Source organism: Tupaia chinensis, unplaced genomic scaffold (genome assembly GCF_000334495.1).
Source record: "Tupaia chinensis unplaced genomic scaffold, TupChi_1.0 Scaffold000343_1, whole genome shotgun sequence".
NCBI lineage: Eukaryota > Metazoa > Chordata > Mammalia > Scandentia > Tupaiidae > Tupaia > Tupaia belangeri.
Window position 1 is genome coordinate 13,162 of NW_006159837.1, and position 13,165 is coordinate 26,326.

The 13,165-nt window shown below is 38.6% G+C and overlaps 1 pseudogene; it reads left to right on the forward strand.

The window, feature by feature from the left end:
- The first annotated feature begins 3,026 nt into the window (after positions 1 to 3,026).
- LOC102492427 (eukaryotic translation initiation factor 1A, X-chromosomal-like) lies at positions 3,027 to 3,406 on the forward strand (annotated as a pseudogene).
- The last annotated feature ends 9,759 nt before the right edge of the window (positions 3,407 to 13,165 follow it).

Genomic DNA, 13,165 nt, shown 5'->3' on the forward strand with positions numbered 1-13,165 from the left:
CCACCTCCATCCTGGAGTCTTGGACTTCCCTGAGGGCTGTAGGCTGCAAGGGCCCACTCCCTGCTCCTGAGCTAAGCAGACAGTCCTGCAGGAGGCCACGGGATTGGGAGCAAAGGGCCCTGGCTTTCTCTGAAGTCCTTGCCTATGCCATGAGGTAAAGACCCTCAGAGAGGACTCGGGGTCCACAGCCTCCTGGGGAAAATCTCCAGATGCTTGATGATCTGTGGAGCAATCTCATTGGCCACTGAGATGATGGCCTGCAAATGGATGGAGGGACACTGCTACCTGGGTGGCCCTGGGAAGCCAGGGCAGCAGGGTAGTTTGGAAGCAGCCCTAGGATTCCCAGTCTTCTAGAAGGTCCCTCTCTAAACCGAGGGCAGGGTGAGGGGCACCACTTGCCTGGGTAACTGCCCGCAGGAGCAGCAGGTAATCAGGTTTGACTCTTACAGGTGGGAGCACTCTTCTTCAGCCGCCAGTTCTGCAGAAGGATGAGCTCACACTGTGTGGTCGGTTGCTCAAAGGCATCTTTAAAAGAAGGACCCAGAATGGGCACGCATGCGCAGAACGTGAAAGGAGAGCCCAGCCCGGGGCGCAAAACATGCTAGAGTGGCGATGTCAGATTCCAGAGGAGTCAGTGTGCATGAGACTTATGACAATCATGGGCGATTGGAAGGCTGTGAAACCTGGGGCTTGACTGACCTTAAGAAGGAGGAGCTGCCTGCAGCAGATGACTGGTGGGAATCTAGGAGGTACATTCTCTCCTCTTCCCAAAGTCCCACTGAGCACTGAGGGTTTTTGCCTTGAGGGTTATGAGTCAGGGCCAGGGCATTGCCTCTTATCCCCTCTCCCTGTCTCAGCGTTGTGGAGGCATCATCTGAAATAGGTATTGGTGCCCACTTTCTATCAAATTCCAGGGTCTTGTATTTTAGGACTGAGTAGTATTCCATAGCGTGTATAGTATCCCGAACTGGACTGATGTCCAGTGTATTTTTGCTGGGAAATTTTATTTCATAAGCTGTTGTAAAGTACAGTGATTGCATGTATAAAAGGACAAATTTAAATGGATATTCCCCAGCAGAGAAGGGGAAGCAGAGTCTCTGGCTCATCAGCTGCTTTCTGAGGTGTCAGCTTGGGGTCCTGGCCTGTGCTTTCTCCTGCCCTCCCCTGAGATTGCCCGAGGGTGTGGCCATTCTCTTCCTAACTATTTAGTTCCCCACCAGCCCCTTTCACTCTCTTACAGGCATCTTAAGGAGACAAAAGGTCAGAATTTAGTTTTGTTTCCCACCTTTCTCTGGCTCTGTTGACTTTTGCTCATCTCTTATCTCTGTCCTTGCTGTCTGTCTCCAAGCTTTCCACTGCTTTTCTGTTTTCTGCATTCTCTTAGTGTGTGCATCCAGTGATTTTTTTTTGTAATTTTGATGAATGTATGTTAAATTCTAAATATGTCCATTTGTGTCTTTTTCCTATTTTTTATTCTCTGCTAAGAGCTTGTTTCTTTACATCAATGTCAAGAGCTGTATTTTGTCTGATAATGCCTTCATGTGGGTTATTTCACAACTGAATTGTTGCCCTTTCCCTTGGGAATTGCTCAGATTCTCCTAGTTCTTTACATTCCTTGTGTGATTCTGGATGGGGTCCTGGACAGTTTACCAACACCATGTGAATAATTATTCATTAACTGTGATAGGAAGCTTAAGGCAGTGCTCCTCATTGATAACTTAAGAGAAGCTATTTGAATGAAATAAAACTGAGGAAAAGGCTGGTTTATGTTTAGAAAAATTTATAGGAGCCAGCATTTGGCATGGTGGTTAAAGTGCTGAACTCCCACATGGGCAACTGCGGTTCAGTTCTTAGACCTGAAATCTTGATAAATCATGCAGGGCTCATGTGGGGGTGTGCCCAAAATCCCAGGAGGAGAAGGGATTTTGGTATGGCCATCCCTTCTTGGGAGTGGGAAAAGGCTGGTTTATATTTAAAATTTATAGGAGCCAGCATTTGGCAAGGTGGTTAAAGTCCTGGACTCCCACATGGGCAACTGTGGTTCAATTCTTAGACCTGGGGTCTTGATAAATGATGCTGGGCTCATGTTCTTAGACCTGGGGTCTTGATAAATAATGCTGGGCTCATGTGGGAGTGTGTCCAAAATCCCAAGAGGAGAAGGGATTATGGTATGGCCATCCCTTCTTGGGAGTGATTTCTCATTTTCCCTCTCACTGTCTTTCTATCTCTCTCCAGTGAGTACACATGTCCTACAGGAAAAACCTGAAAAGAAAGAAAGAAAGAAAATCACTTTAACCTCAGTTACTGGTTTCAAATGACAATATATAATACATTATTGCTGTCATTTTCCATGCCTACAGATAATTTATTACATATTTTGAATGGAAAAAAATGGTACATTCCTGGTCCTGGGTGCAAGAGCCATGTACCAATGTTCTGCTTTCAGATAATACCATTGTGAGACTCTGTCATTTTCCTAGACAATCAGCATAGTTAAGATGAAACCACACATTATGCTTTGTCCTCTGTTAATAGATAGTCCACTCCCGAGACGTCTTAAAGACATTGATATGGGTCCACATGGAACAGGTACATTGAATTTAATCTTTGTCACCATGTAACATGTACATTGAATTTAATCTTTGTCAAAATCCTTGGTAACACAGTGACCACAATGTTGACTTTTGGGTCAATGAAGTCAGGCAGGTCTTCAGCACAGGTGGTTCATCTCATAGAATTCATTCTTTGCCTTGTTTTCAGATACATACAGGACGAAGGTACTTCTGAACAGAATATGTTTCTAAATTCATGTATTTCTTCTGCATTCTATTGACCAGTGGTGGACATGTTGATACTTTAACATCTAGTCTTTGACCTTGGCTATATCAATGTTAAGATTTAGATGATATAAAAGTTTTTTGTTTTTGTTTTAATCACAGCAATCTTTCCAGTAGTAACCACCAGAAAGTAGTCAGCTGCCTCCACCCATAAGAAGTTGAAGGTTTTGAGACTTCTCCATCACCACCATGCCCAAGAATGAAGGTAAAAACAGGTGCAGGGGGTAAAAATGAGATGGAAGCTGAAAAAACAGAGTTGGTGTTTAAAGAAAATGGACAAGAGTATGCTCAGGTAATCAAGATGTTGGGAAATGGACAATTAGAGGCAATGTCTTTTGATGATGTGAAAAGGTTATGTCATCAGAGGAAAACTGAGAAAAAAGGTTTGGATATATTGGTTGGTCTGCAAGAATATCAGGATAACAAAGCTCATGTAATTTTGTAGTGCAATGCAGATGAGGTTAGAAGAACATGCTAAGATCAATGAAACAGACACATTTGGTCCTGGAGATGATGAAATCCGGTTTGATGATATTGGAGATGGTGATAGAGACATTGATGATATTTAAATTCAACTCAGTGTTTCACATTCCAAGTTTTCTTATGATTGGTCTACCTTTGAAATTGGCACTCATTAAAAAGAATTTATTTGGTATGAGGATAGTTTAATTTGTTTAAAAATATTTATTGTATTTCTTTTAAAGCTGATGATGCCAAATTCTCTCATTTAAAATGGTAACACAGTTATTTTGATGTAACAAAACTTTGGTATAAAAAAATCATTATATCCACATTTAAAAGAAAGAAACCAACCTTCACATACAAAAAAAAGAATTTTTTGAGAGGTTTTTTTTTTTTTTTTGGCTATAGAGCACGTGCGCTTGCCAGAAAGAGAGAGACAGAAAGACAGAGACAGAAAGCTAGAAATCAGCCCCCGGGGGGATGGACACGCAGCAATTCCTTCCCCTCCTCCTCGGGAGCACTCACGCACACATGCCTGGCGTGAGTTTTAAGCCACCGGGTCTGGGACATGAACCACGCTAAAGTACGTGAGAGTCCAGCGACATAGTCATTACTCTAACTGCTGGTCCCTAGAAAAAGAATGTTTTGAATAAATTGTTTGCCTTATAATCAAAATGGATTATAATAAGGTCTAGTTACAACTGTTTACTCAACAAAATCTTTCTGCATATTTAGTTATTTAGATGTTCTCTTGAAGTTTTATTAAAAAATACAGGAATGCAGAAAAGAGTAATTTGAGACACAAACAAATAAGGCTATTTTTCATATTTATGTGGCCATAAGTATTTTTATATAGACTTAATAAAACCTTTATTTTAAAATTATATTTATTTTTATTGAAATTTATTCTAATTTCTTTTATACATTCAATCATATATGTCACTTAGCTTGTAAAGTGAATGTTCTGACAGAAAACTTCTAGGACACTCCACCTCTGACTGTGTTGACCCTCTGGGTGCAGATTAATGGCTGTGAACCCCTCCCCTCCCAGCCAAAATGCTCCCTTCCTGGTCCCAGTGCTAGCCAGGACAGAAAGCTTCCAGGCCACTCCATCTCTGGCTGTCTTGGCCCTCTGGGTGCAGCTTCATGGCTGTGAAGACTCCTCCAGTCAACGTGCCCTCTTCCAGACCCAAATCTAGCCACATAGGCAAGTCTCAATGTCCTTCCTGTTCTATGTCCATTCTGACTTTTTCAAGGATCAGAGAATAAAGTAATACCTTTCCAGCAAGAGTAACTCATCTCTAAGTAGAGAAAATTTAGAGGATATTACTGAAGTGTCAGAAAAAGAATTTATAATATTTATGGTAACTACATCTGATGAGATGAAAGAGAAAAGAGATGTTAGGCTCCAAGAGATGAGAAAGTCCTTTCAAGATATGAAAGAAGAATTAAATACCATAAAAAAAGAATCAATCTGAACTGTTAGATATGAAGGCTGTAATACAGGAAATCAAAACCTCCCTCAAAAGTATTAAAAGCAGGTTAGACCATGCAGAAGACAGAATATTAGGAATAGAAGACAAAACTTCTGACCTAGGAAAAAAATAATCAAAAAGACTGAGAAAACAGCTAAGAAAACTGAAGTTACTATACAAAAAATATGATACCATAATGCCAAAACATCTGAATAATTGGTATTCCAGAAGTTGAAGAAACCAATAAGGGCATTGTTAATCTATTACATGAAATTCTGGTAGAAAACCTTCCAAGTCTAGAGAGGCACTCAAACATTCAAATTCAAGAAATACAAAGAACTCCAAGTAGAATCAATCCAAGAAAATCCTCTCTATGGCATATCATACCTAGATTGGCCAAAATCACAGATAAAAACAAGATACTATGATTGTCAGGAGAGAAATGTTAAATCACTTACAAAGGCTATCTATGCAAATGGAAACCAAAAAGAGCGAGATATGCTATACTGATTTCAGACAAATGAGGCCTTAAGACAAAATCCGTAAGAAAAGACAAAGGGCATTATATAGTAGTAAAAGGGCTAATTTACCAAGAATATATAATGCTTATAAGAATCTATGCACCCAACTCAAGAGCACTCAAATATGTAAAGAAAAGACTGCTATATCTAATAAGAGAGATAGATTTTAACACAATAATTGTTGAAGAGCTCAACACCCCATTGTTTTCTTTAGACAGGTCAATGAGATAAAAAGTAAGCAATGAGATATTGTTTTCTTTAGGCAGGTCAATGAGATAAAAAGTAAGCAATGAGATTCTGGACCTAAATAATACCATAAATCAGATGGCTTTATGTTGGCCTCTGTTGGCAAGGTTAAGAATAAAAACTCTGTGGATGATAATCTGTTGGTGCTCACCCTGGGGTCTTTCTCCTGTGAAGGAGAGTTAGAGAAAGGAGAAAGACGCAGAATCAGAGATGCAGGTCAGCACAGACTAACTGTGCTGCTCAGTCATACTGAACTTCTTTATTCATACATTTTTACCAGGCATAGTAAACTGTTTGCAAGCTTTCAAGAATGGGGTTGAAGTTCTACAGTTAGATATAAGAACTTTAGTGTAGACGTTTTACGAACTTCTTACTATCATGTGTGATCCTATTATGCATCATAGGTCAAGTTTACTTATGCTGCTCCTCTGCAACTCCAAGGAAGGTTGTCTGAGTATGTAAGGCATGTGTCAGCTGGCTCCAGTGAGTAATCAGTGAGGCATACTGATAACTGCCTCCCATATGTAGGCTGCATACCCACACAGACTTAATTGACATCTATAGAACTTTCTACCTCAAAAACAGAAAATATACATTTTTCTCAGCCTAGCATGGTACTTTCTTGAAGACTGACCACATGATAGGGCACAAAACCAGCCTTTACAGATTCAAACGCATAGAAACTATATCCACCATCTTCTCCAACCATGATGGAATTAAACTTGGTATTAATTTCAGGAAAAACCCTTGAAAATACACAAATACAAGGAAACTACATAACATACTTTTGAATGACTTCTTGGCTACTAAATGAATACTAAAGAGATTAAGACTGAAATCAAAAGATTCATGGAAACAAATGATAATGAGTATGCATTTCCATAATTTATGGACACAGAAAAAGCAGTCATAAGAGGGAAGTTAATAGCAATTAGTGTGCACAAGAAAAAGATGGAAAGGTGGCAAAAGGACAACCTAACATCATTCCTCAGGGAATTGGAAAAACAACTACAGAAAAACCACAAAAATGTCAGGAGAAAAGAAATAATGAAGATTTAGCAGAAATAAATTAAATAGAAAATAAGTGAACTATACAGAAAATAAATGAGAGCAAAAGCTGGTTCTTTGAAAAGATAAACAAGCGTGATACACCATTAGCTAGACTAATAAATATGAATAGATGAACTAGATACACCAAATTCACAATGAATCAGGCAACATTACAGCAGACATAATAGAAATACAAAACATCATTAGAGGATACTAAGAGCAACTATATGCCAACAAAGAAGACATCAAAGAAGATAGTTTGTGAGCCATAAACATTATATAGAACAGGCATCGCATGACCTATCCAGGGTCAGGATGTTTCCAACAGCTTGAATCAGTATTTGCACAGAACCTCTGGTATGTAAGGCATGTGTCAGCTGGCTCCAGTGAGTAATCAGTGAGGCATACTGATAACTGCCTCCCATATGTAGGCTGCATACTCACACAGACTTAATTGACATCTATAGAACTTTCTACCTCAAAAACAGAAAATATACATTTTTCTCAGCCTAGCATGGTACTTTCTTGAAGACTGACCACATGATAGGGCACAAAACCAGCCTTTACAGATTCAAACGCATAGAAACTATATCCACCATCTTCTCCAACCATGATGGAATTAAACTTGGTATTAATTTCAGGAAAAACCCTTGAAAATACACAAATACAAGGAAACTACATAACATACTTTTGAATGACTTCTTGGCTACTAAATGAATACTGAAGAGATTAAGACTGAAATCAAAAGATTTATGGAAACAAATGATAATGAGTATGCATTTCCATAATTTATGGACACAGAAAAAGCAGCCATAAGAGGGAAGTTAATAGCAATTAGTGTGCACAAGAAAAAGATGGAAAGGTGGCAAAAGGACAACCTAACATCATTCCTCAGGGAATTGGAAAAACAACTACAGAAAAACCACAAAAATGTCAGGAGAAAAGAAATAATGAAGATTTAGCAGAAATAAATTAAATAGAAAATAAGTGAACTATACAGAAAATAAATGAGAGCAAAAGCTGGTTCTTTGAAAAGATAAACAAGCGTGATACACCATTAGCTAGACTAATAAATATGAATAGATGAACTAGATATACCAAATTCACAATAAATCAGGCAACATTACAGCAGACATAATAGAAATACAAAACATCATTAGAGGATACTAAGAGCAACTATATGCCAACAAAGAAGAAAACCTGGATGAGATGGACAAATTCCTAGACACATATAATCTACCAAGATTAACTCAGTAGGACATAAAAATCTGAACAGACCTATAACATGCAATGAAATTGAATCAGTAATAAGTGACTTCCCAACAAAGAAAAGTCAGATTTCAAAGGCTTCACTTCTGAATTTTACTAAGCTTTAGAAGAGGTAACTCCCATTCTACTCACACAGTTTCTAGAGATCCAAAAGGAAGGAACTCTTCCAAATCCATTCTATGAAGCCTCCATTACCCTCATTCCACAAATGGATAAGGAAACAACAAAAAAGGAAAACTACAGACATCTATCTCTGATGAATCTAGATGCAAAAATTCTCAACAAGATACTTGCTAACCGTATTTAACAACATGTAAAAAATGTTATTCACCAAGACCAGATAGGCTTTATCCCAGGGATGGAAGGGTGTTTCAACATAAGCAAAACCATAAAAGAAATGCACCATATTAGCAGAAGAAAAGATAAAAACAATATGATCATTTCAATTGATGCAGTAAAAGCATTTGACAAAAATACATTCCCTTATGATTAAGACTCTCAGGAAAATTGGAATAGAAAGATCATTTCTCAGAATAATAAATCGATCTTTGAAAATCCTATAGCTAGCATTATACTGAGTGGGAAAAAGCTGAAAGCCTTTCCTCTAAAATCTGGCACAAAAGAAGTGTGCTCACTTTCTCTGCTCCTATTTAATATAGTACCGGAAGTCCGACCCAATGCAATCAGACTAGAGAATGAAATAAAAGGCATTCCAATAGAGAAAGAAGAGTTGAAATTAGTAGATGACATGATACATGGAAGACCCAATGGCATCCACGAAAAAACTCCTCAAAGTTATAAACACATACAATAAAGTGGCAGGATACAAAATTAACTTACAAAAATTTATAGTATTTCTATACACAAACAATCAGACAGACAGAACTTAAGAAAGTAATCCCATTTATCACACAGAGACAGAACTTAAGAAAGTAATCCCATTTACCATAGCCACAAGAAGTATAAGACATTAAGGAATAAAACTAACCAAAGAAGTCAAAGACCTCTCTAAGGAAAACAATGAAAACTTTAAAAAGGAGATAACAAAGGACAAAAAAAGTGGAAGGACATTTCATGTTCATGGATTGGGAGAATTAACATAATCAAAATGGCAAGCCTATCCAAATTAATCTACATATTTAATTCAATTCTTCACAGACCTTGAAAAGACAATCACAGAATTTGACTGGAATCAGGAAATAGCCCATATTGCCAAAGCCATCCTGTGTAAGAATTGTTGAGTGGGTGGCAACTCACTTCCTTCCCCAAAATACATTTCAAAGCTGTGATAATCAAAACAGCATGGTATTGGCACACAGAAAAAAGACATGAGGACCAAGGGAACAGAGTAGAGACACCAGAAATAAACCCCAAAACATACAGCCAACTGATCTCTGACAAAGGGTAGCAGTCAACCCAGTGGGAAAAGGGAAACCTCTTTGGAAAACAGTGCTGGAAAAACTGGGTATCCATCTGCAGAAAGACTAATCTGAATTCCTATCTGTCACCACTTACAAAAATCTACTCAGAGTGTTTCAAAGATCTAAACCTAAGACCACAAACTATAAAACTACTGGTGGAAAATCCTTGAGAAACTCTGGGAGACTTCTTAAGCAAGACCCCTAAAGCACAGGCAATAATCCCCAAAATGGACAGGTGGGATTACATCAGGTTAAGTTTAAGACACTCAGTCCAGGACTTGAACCACAGTCGACTATACGGGAGTCCAGCAACATTGCCATTTTGCCAACTGCTGGTCCCAGGATGGGAGATAATTTATGTCAACTGTGCCTAAGATAAGGGACTGATAACCATAATACAAAGGAAACTCAAGCGGCTTACCTGGAATAAAATGATTAACTCAATTAAAAGATGGGGACATGAACTGAATAAACAACTCTCTAAAGAAGACATATGAACAGCCAGAAAGCATACGAAAAAATGATCAACATCCCTTATCATAAGGGAGATGCAGATCAAAACCACAATGAGATACTACCTAACCCCAGTCAGAACGATGAAGAAAACACACACACACACACACACACACACACACACACACACACTGATAACTGCTGGAGATTTGGTGCAAAGGGAACACTCCTACATTGTTGGGAATGTAAATTGGCCCAGCCACTGTGGTGAACAATATGGAGGTTCCTCAAAGATCTTCAAATAGAAATATAACATGATCCAGTTAATTCCACTCCTGGATATCTACCCAAAGGATAGGAGAATGCTCAGTTGGAAAATCGCTTGCACATTGAAGCATTATTCATGATTGCTCAAATATGGAACCAACCCAAATATCCACAAACAGATGAATGAATTGAAAAAGTGTGGCACATATACTCCATGGAATACTATTCAGCCATAAAAAACAACAAGTCCCTGGAATTTGATTGAAAGTGGACAAATATGAAAGATCTATTGCTGATTGAAACAAATCAGGCTATGAAAGAAAGACACTATGTCTCCACTTCACATATATGGACTGTCTGCACTCTATGGCAGAGACTGAAAATCTGGAGGACATAAAAGCACTAAAAATTGTCATGGACACTAGAAACAAAGGCGAAGGAAAACATGGGAGGGGAAGAGCATAGGAAGAAACATTTAGGGAGACAAGTGGAGAGGTAGGACATTTGTGGGACACAGATATGGTTTATTGTCTGTTGATGAGAATGTTTGTGGTATTCTCAACTGGGCTGAACTGAGGTGTATATCATTCTGGGTAAGGTATCTTTGGAATCTAAGTGATGTATAGCAATTTAATGTACATATAGTAATAATAATAATAGCAATAATAATAATAATAAAGAAAAAATAAAAAGAAAAGAAATTTAAAGATTTGAAGACATAATAGGGAGGACCAGTGTAGATACCAGAAACTTTACAGAAGAGGGGTGGATATTGGAGTTTAGGTGGGTGGGGCTCAGCATAAAAAAGCATTTAACAGACAAAATACTGTAAGTTTCTTTGTAGACAAATGATGTATATGGTAATATCCTTTAGTTGATTATCACACATGCACACATGCTTTGAAAAACCATATTGTCCTTTATTTTTTTAATACCCTCCTCTTCCTTTCCCCACGGACTGTCCTTTTTCTGCAGCAACCTCTAGTTCCATCTCCAGGCCTCTGGGCAGTAAGGGACATTGAGGCAGGGGCACCACTGCCTCCACCGCCTCACTTCCAGGCACCCCAGCCCAAGACCCACCCAGACCCATAGGCAAGAAGACAGTTTTTCTCTTTTGTTTCTTTGCTCTTCTCCATACTTTTATTAATATCGTCCTCTTCCTTTCTCCACAGACTGTCCTTTTGTTTTCTCTTTAAATTTATTTATTTTTTTACATTAATTCACTATACATAATTTGCAGCAAAAGGAAAATACATTCTTAGTCAGTGAAACATTTTCCTAAGAGATATTCAAAAGTGAGTACATTTTCCAATGGCTAGAAGTAGAAGAGCCTCAGGTCTGAATAAACAAGGAAGTGTGTCTCCCTCAAAGGAACAGAGTAACTCCCCTCCACCTTTCATGAAAATGTAAAACATTATCAAAATATCAGAGAAAGAATTTCAGACATTCATGGTGACCAATGAGTTGGAACAGAAAATAGACAACGAACTATAGGAGATTAGGAAGTCCTTCCATTATAACAAAAAAGAAATGGACACCCTGAGGAAGAATCAGATGGAACTAATAGATATGGAGTCTGTAATAGAGGAAATCAAAAACTCTCTTGAAAGTATTAAAAGTCGATTAGGGGGAACCAGCAGTTAGTGTAATGGCTATGTCGCTGGACTCCCACATAGTTGACCGCGGTTCGCGTCCCAGACCCGGTGGCCTAAACTCTTGCCTGGCGCATGTGCGTGTGTGCCCAAGATCCTGAAAAGAGAATGGAGCAGAAGGGATTGCAGCATGACCATCCCCCCTGTGAGGTGATTTTCCGCTTTCTATCTCTCTGTCTCTCTCTCTCTGTCTGGCGAGTGCACACACCCTATAGCAAAAACCGCTAAAAAAAAAAAAAGGTGATTAGACAATGCTGAAGATGGTCTAATACTCTGATGTAGAAGATAAAACTTCTGACCTAGAAAAAAATACCAAAAAGATAAAGAAATAACAAAACACGAGGACAAGATACAAGAAATAGTAGTCTCCATAAGACGCCCAAACATCAGAATAATTGGCATCCCAGAAGGTGGAGGAACTAATAATGGCATGGAAAAATCTATTGCATGAAATCCTAGAAGAAAATTTTCCAAGTCTAGAGAGGCACTCAATCACCAATACCCAAGAAATACAAAAGACCCCAAATAGAATCAACTCTAGAAGATCTTCCCCAAGGCACATCTTAACCAGACTGTCTAAGACCATAGATAAAGACATAATACTAAAACTGGCAAGAGAGAAATGAGAAGTGACTTGCAAAGGTCATCCCATCAGGCAACACTGGACCATTACGCTAACCGGTGGTCCCAAGATTATTCTTTATATGGGGAAAAAAAAAAGATTAAAATCTTCTCAAACAAAACCTGAAAGAATTTGCCAACATCAGACCAGTTATTCAAGAAACCCTGGGACCAGCAGTTAATGTAATGGCTATGTCACTGGACTTCCATGTAGTCGACCACAGTTCGCATCCCGGACCCATGGGCTTAAAATTCATGCCAGGCACGTGTACGAGTGTGCCCAAGATCCCAAGAGGAGAGTGGAGAAGAAGGGATTGCGGTGTGGCCATCCCCCCAGGGGGTGATTTCTCGCTTTCTGGCTCTCTGTCCCTCTCTGTCTGTCTGGCGAGCGCACGCACCCTATAGCAAAAATCTCTCAAAAAATAAAAAGAAAGAAACCCTGAATAAAGTACTGTTCCAAGAAAACTAAAGAATTAACAGACATAAACAAAGAAATAAAAGGCAATGGCCAACTTAAATGTTAGGATATGTTCGGTAACATCAATACCATTGAATGTGAATGGATTAAATTCTCCAATCAAGAGACACAGACTGGCTGAATGGATTTTTTTTTTTAAATCTCTATCTGTTGCTTACAAGAAACCCAACTCATGGATAAAGACATACAGAGATTGAAAGTGAAGGGGATGGAAAAAAGTTTCCCATGTAAATTGGAACCAAAAAAAGTTGGAGTTGTGATACTAATTTCTGACAATATAGGCTTTAAAACAAAAACTGTTCAAAGAGACAAAAAGGGCACTATATTGTAGTTAAAGGTTCAATAGATCAAGAAGATATAACAGAATAAAGAGATAAAGGACCTGAATGAAATGGACTTAACAGACATCTATA